The sequence below is a fragment of the Stegostoma tigrinum genome, chromosome 9 (assembly GCF_030684315.1).
Source record: "Stegostoma tigrinum isolate sSteTig4 chromosome 9, sSteTig4.hap1, whole genome shotgun sequence".
Classification (NCBI taxonomy): Eukaryota; Metazoa; Chordata; class Chondrichthyes; order Orectolobiformes; family Stegostomatidae; genus Stegostoma; species Stegostoma tigrinum.
Window position 1 is genome coordinate 942,373 of NC_081362.1, and position 17,656 is coordinate 960,028.

The 17,656-nt window shown below is 44.0% G+C and overlaps 1 protein-coding gene across 5 annotated transcripts in view; it reads left to right on the forward strand.

The window, feature by feature from the left end:
• The first annotated feature begins 3,688 nt into the window (after positions 1 to 3,688).
• The window catches only part of b3gnt2b (UDP-GlcNAc:betaGal beta-1,3-N-acetylglucosaminyltransferase 2b), a 32,433-nt gene continuing 18,465 nt past the window's right edge, over positions 3,689 to 17,656 (forward strand). For 4 of the 5 annotated variants that reach the window (XM_048536672.2, XM_048536671.2, XM_048536670.2 and 1 more), the window contains exon 1: positions 3,689 to 3,788. The gene's annotated coding sequence lies outside the window, so the exon portion shown is untranslated. The remainder of the gene's footprint in view (positions 3,789 to 17,656) is intronic. The other variant, XM_048536674.2, reaches the window with a different exon arrangement.

Sequence of the window (17,656 nt, forward strand, 5' to 3'; positions counted from 1 at the left end):
TCGGGTGGCATCATTGTGGCACTGCAGGAGGCCCATGATGAACATGTCATCTAAAGAATGGGAGGGGGGGTGGAAATGGTTTGCGCCTGGGAGGTGCAGTTGTTTATTGCGAACCAAGCAGAGATGTTCTGCAAAGCGGTCCCCAAGCCTCCGCTTGGTTTCCCCAATGTAGAGGAAGCCACACCGGGTACAATGGATGTAGTATACCACATTGGCAGATGTGCAGGTGAACCTCTGCTTAATGTGGATAGTCATCTTGGGGCCTGGGATAGGGTTGAGGGAGGAGGTGTGGGGGAAAGTATAGCATTTCCTGCGGTTGCAGGGGAAGGTGCCGGGTGTGGTGGGGTTGGAGGGTAGTGTGGAGCAAACAAGGGAGTCACGGAGAGAGTGGTCTCTCCGGAAAGCAGGCAGGGGTGGGGATGGAAGAATGTCTTGGGTGGTGGGGTCGGATTGTAGATGGCGGAAGTGTCGGAGGATGATGCGTTGTATCCGGAGGTTGGTGGGGTGGTGTGTGAGAACGAGGGTGATCCTCTTTGGGTAGTTGTGGTGGGGGCGGGGTGTGAGGGATGTGTCGCGGGAGACGCGTTCAAGGGCGTTCTCGACCACGGGGGCAGGGGGGGCAGCTGCGGTCCTTGAAGAACTTGGACATCTGGGATGTGCGGGAGTGGAATGCCTCATCATGGGAGCAGATACGGCGGAGGAATTGGGAATAGGGGATGGAATTTTTGCAGGAGGGTGGGTGGGAGGAGGTGTATTCTAGGTAGCTGTGGGAGTCAGTGGGCTTGAAATGGACATCAGTTACAAGCTGGTTGCCTGAGATGGAGACTGAGAGGTCCAGGAAGGTGGGGGATGTGCTGGAGATGGCCCAGGTGAACTGAAAGTTGGGGTGGAAGGTGTTGGTAAAGTGGATGAACTGTTCGAGCTCCTCTAGGGAGCAAGAGGCAGTGCCAATACAGTCATCAATGTAACAGAGGAAGAGGTGGGGTGTGGGGTTTGGGGCCTGTGTAGGTGCGGAAGAGGGACTGTTCCACGTAACCTACAAAGAGGCAGGCATAGCTGGGGCCCATGCAGGTGCCCATGGCCACCCCCTCAGTCTGTAGGAAGTGGGACTTAGTTACTTAGTTGCTTTTGTTGTTTAGTTTGAAGTTCTGCCTACCACAAGAGATGACGTGATGACTCAGAATCAACCAGTTTGGAATGTTGCCAATGGCTTTCTGAAAGCAGACATAAATGGTCATTTGGATTAAATTCCAACAATAGGCTTTAACCCTTTCCCCTCAATACTAGCCGCTGTTCCATCAGTGGTGTTCTTTCATTTTTTGAGATCACGTCCCTCACTCCATAACAGTTTTATGTACATTTGTCACAACTTTTGACATCACGTCAAACTTAGATTTTGTCACTTTAACATCTGTTTAAGAAAAAAAAATTGTCTTCCCACTGAGCAGGCACCTCCTCTCATCAGTTTTGGAAGTTTGGCAGGAGGGAGAACTGAAAATAAGTCAGCTGATGAAAACATTGACTCATACAGGATCTGATGTCTGGTGGTCATGTAGTGCATTAAAGGTAGATTCATGAGGTAGTGAAAAGTCAGAGCTGGTTAGATCCACATCTTTCAGGCTGAAGAAATAAAATTATTCTAAAGCCATTCTTACTTTAAAATGAATCTCATGTCTCAATACAGATTGGAACTGACTGTTCTGGCCATTAGGTTAGAGGACAGAATTGTGTAAGAGGATGAAAGGTGATTGTAGAGAAGAGTGGAGGTACCTTTGATTGTATAATGATGAACGTTTTTGGATTTTTTTTTTGTTTTTTTTTAAACCATTGTTTGAAGGTTTGAAGTGACTGAATTACTCTAGAAATGCTATAAATCAGGTGGTAGATGGGAGAGAGGAACTTAGCAAAACTATAATCACAAGGGAAGCAGACATAAATAAACTGACAGAGCTGTGCGCTGACAAGTCTCTGGGCCCAGACGCCCTTTAGTCCTAGAGTCTTAGAGTTGGCTAATGAGGTCGATGATTTTTTTTTTTCATAAAATCCCCAGACTTAGGAACACTTCACCGGCCGAGGACATTTGGCCTCAGATCTTTGGGTAAACGTCCCCCAAAGTGGACTTTGCTCACAACTCTTGTTATGAATCCCAGAGGCTGATACCCAAGTGTGGTCCTAATGAGGATGGCCTCAACCAGGCTGTTGGGTTCATGCTGTATTACTACATTCTCTCGCTCGCTCTCTCGCTCACACTCAGTGTGTGCCTACAAGACAGTCTCTCTTTCCCTGTTCTTCTCCCTTCTCTCTCTCCCCCCCACCCCCCCACACACAGACACACAAAAGCACTCTTCTTCCCCCCTCCCCAACATTTAAATCTATGGTGTGAATTTGTATTTGCAGATATATGCTATTTTGTCTGTAAATCGTGTGCTTTTTGAACAATCAGTCAAGGTGGTGTTTTATAAATTCCTGCTTTAAAAAGAAAATCACTGGCTGCAGAGCAAAACCCAAACCGTTTCTAAACAAGAACTCACACCTAATCTTTTCACAGGGCAGTGACTCGACAGAAATTTGCGAATTTATTTTACATATAATCAATCAAAGCTTTCTAACCACTTAAAGATTTAAAAACATAATCAAGTTTTTTAAACTACATCCTCCTCAGTGGTGTGATACTTTGGCCCTTTGCTTATAAATTCGGTGTTCTGTGTGTCTTTCTCACTTTACGTGATGAAGGGGCTATGCTTTAAAATCTTGTGTTTTCAAATAAATCTGTTTGACTCGAGCCTCCTATTGTGTGATTTCTGACGTTATCCACCTGAGTCCAACATTGGCACGTCTGTACCATCTACGCCAGGTGCGGAGAGAAAAACCAAGGTAGCAGCCACCTCTATCTACCCAGCTGAAAGAAACACCCACAGGATCAACGTGGTCGTCTTTAGATGAAGGGTCACATGAGAATTATGTAACCTAGCGGGGCTATGAAGTATCCGGCAGGAGAAATCATTTGGAATGAATGGAGGATTTTTCAGAGACCCACTGCCGACTCGAAGGGTCGAATGTTCCTTTCGTACCTTAATAAATCTGAGCTCACTGTAGAACCAAACTGCAATGTGACAGATTTGGGACCGCAAAAGTGCAAATTACGTGTGAACTGTGAACGCAATCATAGCCCGCGGCCAATCCGCCCGTCTATCCTGCTGTTTTGTAATTGCTGGGACTGGACCTGTACATGCGGGATCCCAAGTTTCTGGATCCTGCCGCCAAATGGTGGCGCCCCATTCCCCACCGCAGGCCCTGTCCCTGCCACATTCCGATCTCCTCGCGCAACCATTCAGTGAGCCCGGCCGCTGTACACACACCAGGCTCCGCACCTTGACCGATACACTCACTCACCGGACTCGAGCCCATACTACACGTGGACAACCCGTCTACCTGCTCCTCCACAACGGTTAGGCCCTGCCCATTGCCTACATCACCCACTTGCCACGCCCTATACCTCCTGGCCCCGCCCCTCCCCGGTGACGGTGACTCTGCCCCTCGCTTCTGAGCACGCTTTTTCCTAATGACCACGCCCTTTTCTGTGACTTCCCCCGCCCCCGTCCCTCACCTGGAACGGGTTCCATTCTGGCTCCGCCCCCTCGGTCCCGATCTCGCCCCTCCCTCCATACCTCACTCATCACCGAGTGGCCCCGCCCCTCCCTCTCGCAGTCTCGCTCTGGGTTTTGCTGTCGAACTGCGGGTGCGGGCTGTATCGGGAGTGGAGCCGGTGACGAACGGAAGGAAGGAAGGTAGGCGGCTTCACCCGTTATCTCTCTTTCCCCGCCCTCCCCGCTTCTCGAACGCATACCGGGATTCGAGTCCTGACGCCCCCTCAAGTGTTGCCCGCGCCGCTGGTAGAGCCTCTCCCTGCCGCTGGTCTAGAGTGTCCTCGGCCCCCGGCCTCTTGCTCTCGGGCCCTGGCCCTGCGTTCCGGCTGTTCGTAGCTGTTTTAGTTTAATCGGTGGGCGGATGCTGCAGTTTGAATGGAAACAACCTCGGAAACAGTAGCCATCAGAATATTAATTGTTTCAATGTTTACAATATCCTCACGCACCGACTGATTCTTGTGTTATCTATAACATTCACCATGTCTCCGGTCTACGTTGACCTGAATGCCCCTGATCAGTAGATACCGGCATATCCTGCTCCTCAATGTTGATGTGAATATGTCTGATCAACTGACAGATTTTTCTCAATCTGTTACTGTGTAATCAGACTGGGCAGAAATATCACAGACTGAGCCCTGCCAAAACCACAGAGCAAATGGCTCCGACCAGTCCATTACCACCAATTGCAGGTTTTATTTGCCTCACGGTGGACCGAAGGGCCTGATTCCATGTTGTATTACTATGACTATGGAGTAACTCCTGGTTGTACTTGTGATTCTTCCAGTATAGTGGTTTGCAGCTGTGTATTTCTGTGCATATATTTGAGGAAATAATTAAAATATTTAATACAAGAAAAAAACAGCACTGTTAATGTAGAGACCCAGCGAACAAGGTAGTTGTTCTGAAGATTTTTTTTAGAGGCTGGGTTTGTTATTGGGATCTGAAGGTGAAATTAGAAATGTAAAAAGAATTCTGATTAGTGAGAGTTTTAGTGTGGGAATGCTTTAGAAATTCTTTCATTTCTAAAGTGCTTCTGGAGAAGTCAGAATTTGTCTTACATTTTTTCTGTTGCAAATGAATGAGGTACCATTGATAAATGGATTTGTAAGAGTAATGTATGCATTTGAATTAAATATTTTGTGCATGTTTTGTCATTTCAGCACTCAGTGAAATAAATTAATGTATTATAAATATTTTCAGCTTATGAATGATGAATTTGTGGAACTTAAAATTATCCCCACATTATTGACAAATTGCTATGAACCTGTAGTTTGTAAGAATTTGAAGGTATGTAAATAAGTTCTAAGCTTCATGCGATCTAGAATTATCAGACAGCAAATTTTCCCCAAATGAATTGTCTCTCCTTGTGAAACCTTTTATTGGACTACCCAACTAATTTTGTTTCGGGATTGTTGTAATATAATTTTAAATGAAATATATGCTTGTAACTGCAGACAAAATTATATGTGTTGCTGATGCATTTTCGTAGACAGTGCTCCATTTTATTCCACATAGCTATCTCCACTCAACCAGAGCTCGGGAAAGCAATAAAAACCCAATAACTGCAGATGCTGGTAGTCAGGAAGAAAAAAGAAAGTGCTGAAAAAACTCAGGTTGGGAGCATCTGTGGAAAAAAAAGCCAAAAAAATGTTTTGGGTTCAGTGACCCTTCAGTTATGCATTTGTAGGAAAAACAAATTGCAAAAGCAATTTCTGTTTTTGCACTCAACTAAATTACTGTTTTGTAAACTGGTGCAAACAGTTTCTCCTTTTTTGTAAATCTAGCAAACATCCTGCTCTGTTCCTCTGATATGTCATTTGTGTCAAGGCTGACCCTGCCTTCTGGACTGGACTGCTCGAAGCTGCACAGCATATCTCAAATATTCTGGCATTCTGGTGCCAAGACACTGAAGCCATGTCATATTTCCTCGTAGTGTGGGGCCTAGGATATGCAACTTGGAAGGGAGGATCTGAATATTATGTTGATGTTTATCTGTAGACTCTTATTTCATCCACTCTCTTGGATAATAATGTCATGTCTTTCATTTCTATAAAACGTAAACATAATATACACCCTACGTTGGGTTATATTGTGGGAAAGATAGGAGCATGGAGAAATAGAGCAGACATCACGCCTTGAGGTACAAAGCTTGATAAGGCACTAAGAGAGGGTGGGTGTGTACAAAACGTCAGATGCACTCAGAGCCAGGGAAATGTGAGATTGTGGAAGGGATTAGATAAATCACAATCTTGTTCATATGATTTCCAGCAAAATCACAGTATAGAAACATGGGGCCAACAAGGTGGAGCTTGGCTTGAGTGTGGAGACATCTGTGGTCAATGATAGATCTCTGACTCTTAAAATTTGAAATGAAACAGTAGCAATTTTTGAAGATGCTACAAGTAGCACCGATTCAGAACTTTAAATTGTACTTGTTCTGTGGAGAAATAAATTGTCTAAATCTGACAAGTCATTGTCAAATGTAGATATTTTTGCTTGAAAGTGGAGAGGATGACACCCCCTGTGTTAATTGTGTAATATACGTGAGAAAGTGGGGATAGAATTTTGAAATGGTAGACATTACTTTTTGTGACGTTAGCTACAATAATCAAACAGCTGCTTCTAGCTCTGTTTAATACCTTAAAAAGGACTAGAAATGGTTTTATAGTGAGAGATTTCTTTTCTGTGTATGTTTATCACCCAAAGAGATTGATGTACATCTGCATTCTGTGCAGCTGGGGAATGGGCTTGTGCTCTGTACTATTTCTAATAAAAAATCTTAATGCTGTGATTCTTCGCTTAATGCCGGGTCCATTTTTCTCAACACTCCTAGATTATGTAATGTTCTAGTTACTAGCAGAGCTGTACCAACCCATGGGTTCTGATTTTTCTCTTGGGTTGTTGAAAAGTATAACAAAGCCTCAAGTGTAATGGAGTCTAGCTGAAAATGTGTACAATGTTGAAACAAGCTTTATTCTGAAGTTGTGAATTATAGTAAGTTGTCTCAATGCTCCATTAAACAATGAGATTTTTAAATTAATAATGTAATTGCCCCTTATAGAGTCCATTTTACTACTTGCATTCACATTTCTCAATGTGTTAAATGTCTCACTTGGACTTCAATCTGCTGTAAATTCGAGGATATTTTTGAATTCTTGTTGTGGCAGATATTTTCAAACTGCAGTTGAACTAGGATTAGTGTTTTGTTAAAAAGTATCAAAAATAAATGCTGTATTGATGTTGCAGTTACTGTGGATGATGAAAGTCTTTTTTTAAGAACCAAGTTCTGTTTATCAGATTGAAGCATATGAGCATGGTCTTATTTTTCATGTGTTGTGGGCCAGTTGTTCAGAGGCTTAGTGGCAAATCCAAATGTAACTCGAATAGTTTTAGGAATGTGAATTTGATTTGGAAGAAGATGTGGGGAAAAGAAACTGGTACCTTTTAAGTGACAGTAGAACTATTGGATTGATATAAGCACCCAAACGGTTTACTCGGTACAACTTCCTCTGGGCCTGTGTACAATTTCCAGACCCACACTAACTGTTAACCAGCCTTACAAGCACTCGGCTGAATGACGTTGCAAGAACATTGCAGTGGTTCAGAAAGGGGGAATGAAAGACTTGCCATAGTTCCTTTCACAGCCTCAGGTTATCCCAAAACATTTTGTCGTCAGTTAAGTGTTTTTGAAGTGTAGTTACTGTTATAATGTAGAAAACACAGCAGCTAATTTGTACAGAGCAACCACCCCCAAACTGCAAAAAAAATGACCTGATCATCTGTGGAAAAAGCAAAGTTGCTGGAAAAGCTCTGAGAAAGGGTCACCAGACCTGAAACGTTAACTGTTTTTTCTTTCACAGATGGTGCCAGACCTGCTGAGCTTTTCCAGCAACTTTGCTTTTTCCACAGATGATCTGGTCATTTTTTTCGAAGTTGCTGGAAAAGCTCTGAGAAAGGGTCACCAGACCTGAAACGTTAACTGTTTTTTCTTTCACAGATGGTGCCAGACCTGCTGAGCTTTTCCAGCAACTTTGATTTTGTTCCTGATTTACAGCATCCACAATTCTTTCAGTTTTTATCGTTACAGCGATGGGCCAAGTGCTGGAAAATGGGATTAGAATACATTGATGCTTGATGACCAGTGTCAACACAATGAGCCAAAAGGACTTTTTCATACTATAAAATTCTATAACACCATGTTAATTGAGGATTCAGCATTGGCTTGGAAATTGGAATTAATTCTTCACTCATAGTTGAAAAAGTGGCCATTGGGATTTGAACATGCAGTCGAGATCTCTGCTTAATGTCTTCTCAAAAGACAGCACATACTGCAACTAGAGCGTCAACCTTGATTTTTGCACTCAACCAAAGGCTTTTTGCAGGCTAGTGATGTCCATAGCCTCAAAATGAATGAATAATGAAAAGCAAAACTGGATTTCTGTTGTCTTCTCAGTCTGACTGGAGCCTCCCTGCCTCCCGATCCATTTGCCTCATTGACAGCAGCCAGACAATCAAGTCCAGGCTCGAGAGTTCCCTTCCTGAACTCCCTGTCTCTCTCTCTCTCTCTCTCTCTGTCTCTCTCTCCATTCCTCCTTGAAGACTCTTTTGCTCTGTCTGATATCTCCTAATTTCTGATCATATGTTTTTAGAGTCATAGAGATGTACAGCACAGAAAAAGACTCTTTGCTCCAACTTGCCCATGTTGATCAGATAGCCTAAATTAATCTAATTCCATTTACCAGCGTTTGGCCCTATTCCTGTTAAACCTTTCCTAATCATATACCCATCCAGATGCCTTTTAAATGTTGTGATTGTACCAGTGTCCACCACTTCCTCTGGCAGCTCATACCATACACGCACCACATTCTGTGTGAAAAAGTTGCCCCTTAGGTCCCTTTTAAATCTTTCCCCCTCTCACCTTAACCCTATGCCCTCTAGTTTTGGACTCCCCTACCTTGGGAAAAAGACCTTGTTCATTAATTTTATCCATGCCCCTCATGATTTTATAAACCTCGAAAAGGTCACCCCTTAGCCTCGGTCTTTGATTTTGTTTCCTTGCACTACCAGATGATTTTTGAAGTTAAAGGATTTTTTTAAAAAATGAATAGGATGTGTGCATCATTGGCTGAATCAGTGTTTATTCCCTGTGTGGAATTGCTTTTGAGATTGTGCTGAACTGCTCCAGTTCTTTGTTTGGATAGATGTACAGGGTTATTAGGGAGAGTATTCCAGGATTTTGACACCGCCACACCGAATGAATGGCAATATATTTCCAAGTCAGGATAGTGAGTGGCACAGCAGAAAACTTGCAGGTGTTACCGATAGGTGTATTGCAGTTTCAGAACTTTAGTTGGTGATTTTTTTAAGTGATTTGTTTGTATTCATTGTGTGTTGGTGTCAATTTGAGTTGTACATCATGTTTTGGGATAATTAATAGTACTCAACTTAGACCTAATTTTATTGGGAATATTAGATATGCTTGTATTTTCTATATCTGGCACAGGCTCAGCTTGTTGAATAGCCACATCCTGTGCTGTAACCAATATATGATTTCCCCATTTAGGTTCAGTTCACCATGAATGGAATCCCTCTCTGTAGAAATGCACCTTTTGGGAATCATTGAGACCGGCATAGCTAGTGTCATTTGTTCCTGTCAGAGTAGAAGTACAATAATATAGTCTGTGTCAGGAACTGCAAAGGTTAGTTTGACCTCTGCAGTGAATAAAGGTGATTCTTGTGTGATTGATATCAACTTATACTCCTGACTGAAGAATGACTGAGGACTAATGAACGATTCCAGCACCTCAGTCTTCTAAGGAATGTGTCTCATTGTTTCTTTCCCTCCCTTTCTCTTTCCATCTTTTCTGAAAGCGATTGAGTTGGGGTTGGATTTGTTCAAGGTTGCTCTGTTTTTGTGAGAGTCAGTGTAGGAACTGTCAGCAATGAGCAGAAAATGCAAGTGAAGCCAGGCTCAGCATTTGTGAGAACGTTAAATGTATACCTCCTGGCACACAACTCTGGCACATTAATAATTTTTTTAAAAGTATACTTATTTTGTGTCTGTTACTTTCCAACGTCAAGGAATTTTTGAAATGTAAAATGATCTTTGTTTGTCATTATTATATCTGTAACACAGACAGAGCATCCGTGCTGCAAGTTTGGACAGGACTGTGATTAAACAGCTCCAGACTAGAGTTTCCATGTTTACTTTGTGCTATTTTAAACATCCACTCATGTAATAGTGTTCCAGTTTACTTAATTATTATCCAATACAGATACAGACAAAGTAGGCATATCATACAACAAGGCCAGGTTCTGCTGTAAAAATGAATCCTGTGGTATTTTCCGTTATTTATGAACATATGAACAAAGAGGAAGAGGAGGTCATTCAGCCCCTCAAGCTTGCTCTGCCATTCAATAAGATCTGGTCTGATTTGATTTCAACCTCAACTCTACATTCCTGCATATCCTCAATATTGCATCCAATTGGCCATCAACAATCTATCTACCTCTCTCAAAAATATTTAAAGATTCTGCATCCACTGCCTGTTGAGGAAGGGAATTCCAAAGACACTCACTCCTCAGAGAGAAAAGAAAGTGTTCTTGTCTGTCTTAAATGAGCAACCCTTAGTTTTAAACAGTGACCCATAGTTCTAGATTCTCCTAGAAGAGGAAACATTCTTTCCACATCAATGTTGTCAAGTCCTCCCAGGATCTTTAATGTTTCAATTAAGTCATTTCTGACTCTTCTAAGCTACAGAGGATATAGCCCTAGACTGCCTAATATTTCCTTATAAGGCAATCCACTGATTTCAGGTCTAAAACAAAGAATTGCGGATGCTGGAAATATTTTAGATGGGGTGGATGGGGGAACTCTGGGGCTGACGGCTTCTGTAGAGAAAAGTTAATGTTTCAAATGCAGTGACTTGTCTTCAGAACTGAAGTACTGTCTTTCCTTTAAAAATACATTGTGATTTGTGAACATAGGAGAAAGATGGACAGTACAAAACCCAATAGCTCATCCTCTGATGAAGGGTCTAGGCCTGAAACGTTATCTTTTGTGCTCCTGAGCTGCTGCTTGGCCTGCTGTGTTCATCCAGCTACACACTTTGTTAGCTCATCCAGCTAGCCACATGGAGTGGCAATACCTTGTTCATTGTGACACTTTGCCATCTGGTCAGATCTGTGAGGGGGGGAAAAAAAGGAATGATACAATCTGTAGATAAGGTGAGATGATGTGAAGGGAGGCTGTTATGGAGGTGATCATCCCTGTAGGTGAGGAAATACCATCTCATTTGAAAACTTTAAACAGGAAATTTAATCTGGTTTAAATTATGTTGAGCTGTGCAAGAAAAACTTTTGGTCATTTGAATAACCTCGACATTTAGACAGGATGTGAAAACTCTGATTTCTGAGTAACAAAAGAAATGAAGGTCTTAAAATTACAGTAAGTTGTTTAGTGAAAGAATGGAAACAGAAGCTAAATGGCTGCTTTTGCACAGCAGTCATAATCCAGATTTAGCACTTTCTCTTGGCCCAATTGCTGATTACCTTAATTTCAAATTGCCTGAAGGCACGAAACAAAAACCTGCAGCTTTGGCAGTCAAGTAGGGGATCATTGTGGGGAATTGAGGGTTATGGAGAAAGCACAGTAATTGGAGGTGACGACTGTTGGATCAGCCATGGTCGCATTCAATGACGCAGCAGGCTCAAGGGACCAGACAGATTTCTGTTGTTCCTTTTCCTTTTGATGTTAAGCATCTGTATAACTCTCGCACCCACTCATACAGAAGGCTGCACGTGCATCAAGATATTACAGAATGGTTCAGAGACTGAAGGAGAAGGGGCTTGGGTTCTCAGTAGACAGAGCACCAGAGATTTACTTGGAAAAAGTACAGAGGACAAGCAATATCATATACCCTCATTTCAACTTCCTTCCCTTCAACAGCCACTATTAGTATACCTCCAACAAATGGAGTTCACTGATTGAAGAAGAAAACTTACCACTATCACCTTGCCCGAAGACTATTAGGGAAAGGCCTTACTAGAATGCTGCCATCCAGAAAAGAATAAAAGGAGGCTGGTGGGACCTCATCACCTCAAGGGACCACCCACCCACAGCCTCCAACCTCATTGTTCCCCAACCCCGCACAGCCCATTTCTATCTCCTTCCCAAAATCCACAAACCCGCCTGCCCTGGCCAACCCAGTGTCTCAGCCTGTTCATGCCCCACCGAACTCATCTCCACCTATCTGGACTCCATTGTCTCCCCTTTGGTCCAGGACCTCCCTACCTACGTCCATAACACCACCCACACCCTCCACCTCCTCCAGAACTTTCAATTCCCTGGCCCCCAACACCTCATTTTCACCATGGATGTCCAGTCCCTATACACCTGTATTCCTCATGCAGATGGCCCCAAGGCCCTCCGCTTCTTCCTGTCCCACAGGCTGGACCAATCCCCCTCCACCAACACCCTCATCTGCCTAGCTGAACTCGTCCTCACCCTCAACAACTTCTCTTTCGATTCCTCCCACTTCCTACAGACAAAGGGGGTGGCCATGGGTACCCGCATGGGCCCAAGCTATGCCTGCCCCTTTGTAGGTTACGTGAAACATTCCCTCTTCCACATCTACACAGGCCCCAAACACCACCTCTTCCTCCGTTACACTGATGACTGTATCGGCGCTGCCTCTTGCTCCCCAGAGGAGCTTGAACAGTTCATACACTTCACCAACACCTTCCACCCCAACCCCAAGTTGACCTGGGCCATCTCCAACACATCCCTCATCTTCCTGGACCTCTCAGTCTCCATCTCAGATAACCAGCTAGAAACTGATGTCCATTTCAAGCCCACCAACTCCCACAGCTACCTAGAATACACCTCCTCCCACCCACCCTCCCGCAAAATTTCCATCCCCTATTCCCAATTCCTCCGCCTCCGCTGCATCTGCTCCCAGGATGAGGCATTCCACTCCCGCACATCCTGGATGTCCACGTTCTTCGAGGACAGCAACTTTCCCCCCCGCAGTGTTCGAGAACACCCTTGACCACGTCTCCCGCATTTCCCGCAACACATCGCTCACACCCTGCCCCTGCCACAACCGCCCCAAGAGGATCCCCCTCGTTCTCACATACCACCCCACCAACCTCCGGATACAACGCATCATCCTCTGACACTTCTGCCATCTACAATACGACCCCACCACCCAAGCCATTTTTCCATCCCCACCCTTGTCTGCCTTCCAGAGAGAACACTCTCTCCGTGACTCCCTTGTCTAGTCCACACTGCCCTCCAACCCCACCACAGCCGGCACCTTCCCCTGCAACCGCAGGAAGCGCTACACTTGCCCCCACACCACCTCCCTCAACCCCATCCCAGGCCCCAAGATGACCTTGCATATTAAGCAGATGTTCACCTGCACATCTGCCAATGTGGTATACTGTATCCATTGTACCTGGTGTGGCTTCCTCTACGCTGGGGAAACCAAGTGGAGGCTTGGGGCCGCTTTGCAGAACACCTCCGCTTGGTTCGCAACAAACAACTGCACCTCCCAGTCACGAACCATTTTAACTCCCCTTCCCATTCCTCAGACGACATGTCCATCCTGGACCTCCTGCAGTGCCACAGTGATGCCATCCGAAGGTTGCAAGAACAGCAACTTATATTCCACTTGGGAACTCTGCAGCCCAATAGTATCAATGTGGACTTCACAAGCTTCAAAATCTCCTCTCCCCTCCCCCCACTGCATCACAAAACCAGCCCAGTTCTTCCCCTTCCCCCACTGCATCCCAAAACCAGCCCAACTTGTCCCCGCCTCCCTAACCTGTTCTTCCTCTTACCTATCCCCTCCACCCACCTCAAGCCGCACCTCCATTTCCTACCTACTACCTCATCCCGCCTTCTTGACTTGTCTGTCTTCCCTGGACTGACCTATCCCCTCCCTATCTCCCCACCTATACTCTCCTCTCCACCTATCTTCTTTTCGCTCCATCTTCGGTCTGCCTCCCCCTCGCTCCCTATTTATTCCAGAACCCTCTCCCCCTCCCCCTCTCTGATGAAGGGTCTCCCAAAACGTCAGCTTTTGTGCTCCTGAGATGCTGCTTGGCCTGCTGTGTTCATCCAGCTTCACACTTTGTTATCTTGGTGCTACTCTGCCTGGCCTTGCGTCATTGTCTCATTCCTCCTGCAATCAAGGATTTCTGAGGAAGACTCCCATGATAAAGAACTCTCTCATCCCTCCCTCCCAATAACCCTGTAGAGCTGTCTCTCTCTCTTTTGGGAGATTAAGTTGCTGAAGATTTGAAAATGTGCCCCATAAGCAATGCTTACAGCGTAGAAAGAGGCCATTCACTCCTGGAGTCTATACTAGCTCTCTCTAAGAACAGTTTATCTCCCTGTTGTAATCCCTTTATTCTGTAGCTCTCACTTTTTTTGTTCTCTTCAGGGGTTTATTTCAATTCTCTTTCAAAAGCCACGATTGAACCTGCCTTAACCACATCCTCAGGCAGTGCATTCCAAAACCTAATTACTTGCTGCATTAAAAAGTTTTGCCTCATGCCTCCATTGCTTCTTTGCCTTAAGTCAAGTTAATGTTCTCAAAGTCTGAACACTTCTTTTGATGAGGGCAGTTTATCTATTTTGTCTACAAGCTCAAGAAAAAGGAGCAGGAGTACACCATTCAGCCTGTTGAGCTGCCTCCCCCATTCAATACAATGATGTCTAAGTTTGGGCTTCATCTCCACTTTGCTGCCCACTTCCCAAATCCCTCAATTTCCTGAGAGCCCAAAAATCCTCTTTATACCTCCAGTGACAATGAGCACAAAATAATGAATATTCCTTTAAGTAACAAGTGGTATTCCATTTGAGCTGCACTGCTGCCCATCTTCTACAAGTTCCCATGCCGACTGAACACAGTTCAGTCCCTACAAGTTATTTTGTATGTGGGCCTATGTAAAGGGTTTAATATAGTCCCACACACAAATGAATAAACTTTACAAAGCCAAAAAAAGGGACATTTGTGGTGAGTATCCCTTAAATGGTGCTTGAAATGAGAGTTGACACCATATTTACTTCCAGTCAGCTAGTCTCTGTCAATTAATGCTGTTAGACAATTTAACCAGCCTCTACCTTCTTCATGAGCCTCAGTACGGTCCTTCCCTGTGCCAGTTTTGACAGCTTTTCCAAAATGGCATCCTGCATTGGATAATTGGTATTTAAACCAAAGATTTTGTGCTGGCAGATTGGGCTTGGAGCAATACCAATACTCTCACCTCACTACCACATAAAGGCAGTGGCGATAGTCAGAGCTTTCCTGTAACTCCACGCTTGAACCTCTGTTTGGTAGTGGACTAGCTAAATTGTTTTTGATGGTAGCAGGCACAAATTCGTCACAAGTATGTTTCCCTCTGTACTGTAACCGTTCTATAATTTGTGCGACATTCACTACATGATGAGAAAGATGTTTTGTTTTAAACATGTGGTTGGTTCCACCTGCCTTTCATACGCAATGTCACAGGCTGAGAGGTTTTATATTCAAATGGTAATTGGCAAGCTCAATTACAATCTGCTCCCAATAGCCATATTGCAGGAAATGGTTGAAATGCCCTAATGTACACTGGAGGGCAATAATTTTTATATTCCCCTTAGAATGTCATAATGTCCCCAAGATACTTAATAGAACCGAAGGAAGAGAGGTTAAGACAAGTGGTCTGAGCTTGAAGTTGATCTGGTTGCTGCAGTTGCAAGCAACCTGTTTGTTTGAGCCAGTGGCCAGGGAGAGAGCTGGGTGAAATGGAGGTAGTGACAAGGGTATACAACGTGCAACAAGAGCTGAAATATTGACTTTGGCCTTCACAGAATTTATCCAGAAGAAATTGTGCAACATTCCAGCTTGGAAAAGTTGCAATCAGTCTGTTTATGTTAGGGGTGAAGAGGGAGGAGTGTTTCAAGGTGGCCTACATGCAGAAGCAGACCTTGTGGCTTTTGATAATGTCTCCAGTGAACAGTTTATAGGTAGAGGGAGTAGACTCATGATGGATCCTTGGGGAATCTCCCAATGTAAGCATGTGGATAGAGAAGTTACTGGGCCAAAACTGTTTAGGGTAGAGTGTTGTAACAAAGAAAGGGCAGCACTGTGGACCTGAATGACAGGAGATTCATTGATCAACCACATCCAATGCTATATGGAGACATTGTGTGACATTGGTTAAGGCTGTTCCCATGCTGTTTTAGAGGCAGAAATTAGGAAAGTACCTACATAGGGTCTTAAGGAACAAGAGCAGAATTAGGCCATTCAGTCCATCATGTCTTTCTGTCATTCAATGAGATCTTGGCTGATCTGATAATTCTCAACTCCACCTTCCTGCCTTTTCCCCAGAACTCTTGATTAAAAATCTGTCAATCACAATCTGCAGCCATACTACAACAAACACTCACAAGGACCAAAGACCCCTTACCCAAAACATGTAGGACCGACATAGTTTACAAAATGCCTTGCAATGACTACAACAAACATTGTCGGCCAAACTGGAAGAAAACTAGCCATCAGGATACTCAAACACCAGCTAGCAGCAAAATGACATGATAAACATTCCCTCATCTTCGTGCACTCGGACAATGAAGGCCATCAATTTAATTGGGACAACGTGACCATCCTAGCTCAAGCCAACCGTATACACGCATGGGAATTCCTAGAGGCCAGGTTTTCAACCCAAACTGCAATCAACAGATATGTGGAATTAGACCCCATGTACAGACTCGTGTAGAACAGAGCTGGAAATACAAGCAACCTAATTTAAGGGACCAAATCGTATAAATACCAAGTGAAGTAGAACAACATTGCCTCATTGGAGGCCGCACTGATGATGTCACCGAGCATGGTAATGAAACATTTGTATGATAACCAGCCAGCTCGGCAAGTAAGCCAACAACCTCATCCACAACCCAAGCAACAAATCTTTGCAAGAACTATGAATATATTTAACGACCCAACTTCACCTGCCCCCTGTGGTAAAGAATTCCACAGATTCACAATCCTTAGAGAGAAGAAATTTTATCTCATTTTGGTTTTGAATATGTATTCCTTTTATTCTGAGATTAAGCCCTCTGGACCTAGACTCTCCCACAAAGAGAAACAGTCTTTCGACATCTACTCTGTCAAGTTCCCCAACTATCTTGTATGTTTCAACCTTCTAAATTCTAAATCCTCAATCTCATAAGGTAGTTTCCTCAGCTGAGTGAATCTTCTCTGGACTGCCTCCAAAACAAGCACATATTTCCATAGATAGTTGGACCCAAAATGTTCACAGTGGTCCAGCTGTGGTCTGATGGCCTTGTAAAATATTTAGTAAAATCTCCCTGCTTTTTATACCACATTCCCGTTGAAATAAATGCTGACATTCCATGTGCCTTTTCTATTACCTGTTGAACATGGATGCTAGCATTTTGTAATTCACGCAAGAGGACTCCTGAATCGCTCTGTTCTGCAGCCATGTCACTGCAGTGGGCTGAAGGGTCTGTTCCTGTGCTCTACTGTTCAATATTTTTAAAGTAATATTCAGTTTCTCCATTTGTCCTTTCAAAGTGCATATCCTCATGTTTCCCAAATTATGTTCCATGTTATTAAATTGGAAAGGGTGCAAAACCAATTTACTAGGATGCAACAAGACTGGAGTCCTAGGAGGCTGAGTGACGATCTTTTAGATATTTGTAAAATCATGGGTATAGATAAGATGAATAGCCAAGGTTCTTTTCCCAAGGTAGCGGGGGGGTGGGGGGGGGGGGGTGGGGGGGGGGTGGTGGGGGGTCCAAAACTGGATGGCATAGTTTTAAGGTGAGAGGGAAAGATTTAACAGACCTGAAGGGCAATGTTTTCACACTGAGGGTGGCACGTGTACCAAATAAACTGCCAGAGGAAGTGGTAGAAGCATGTACACTTACAACATTTAAAAGGCATTTGGACAGGAACATGGATAGAAATAAATTGGAGGGATATGGGCCCAATGTA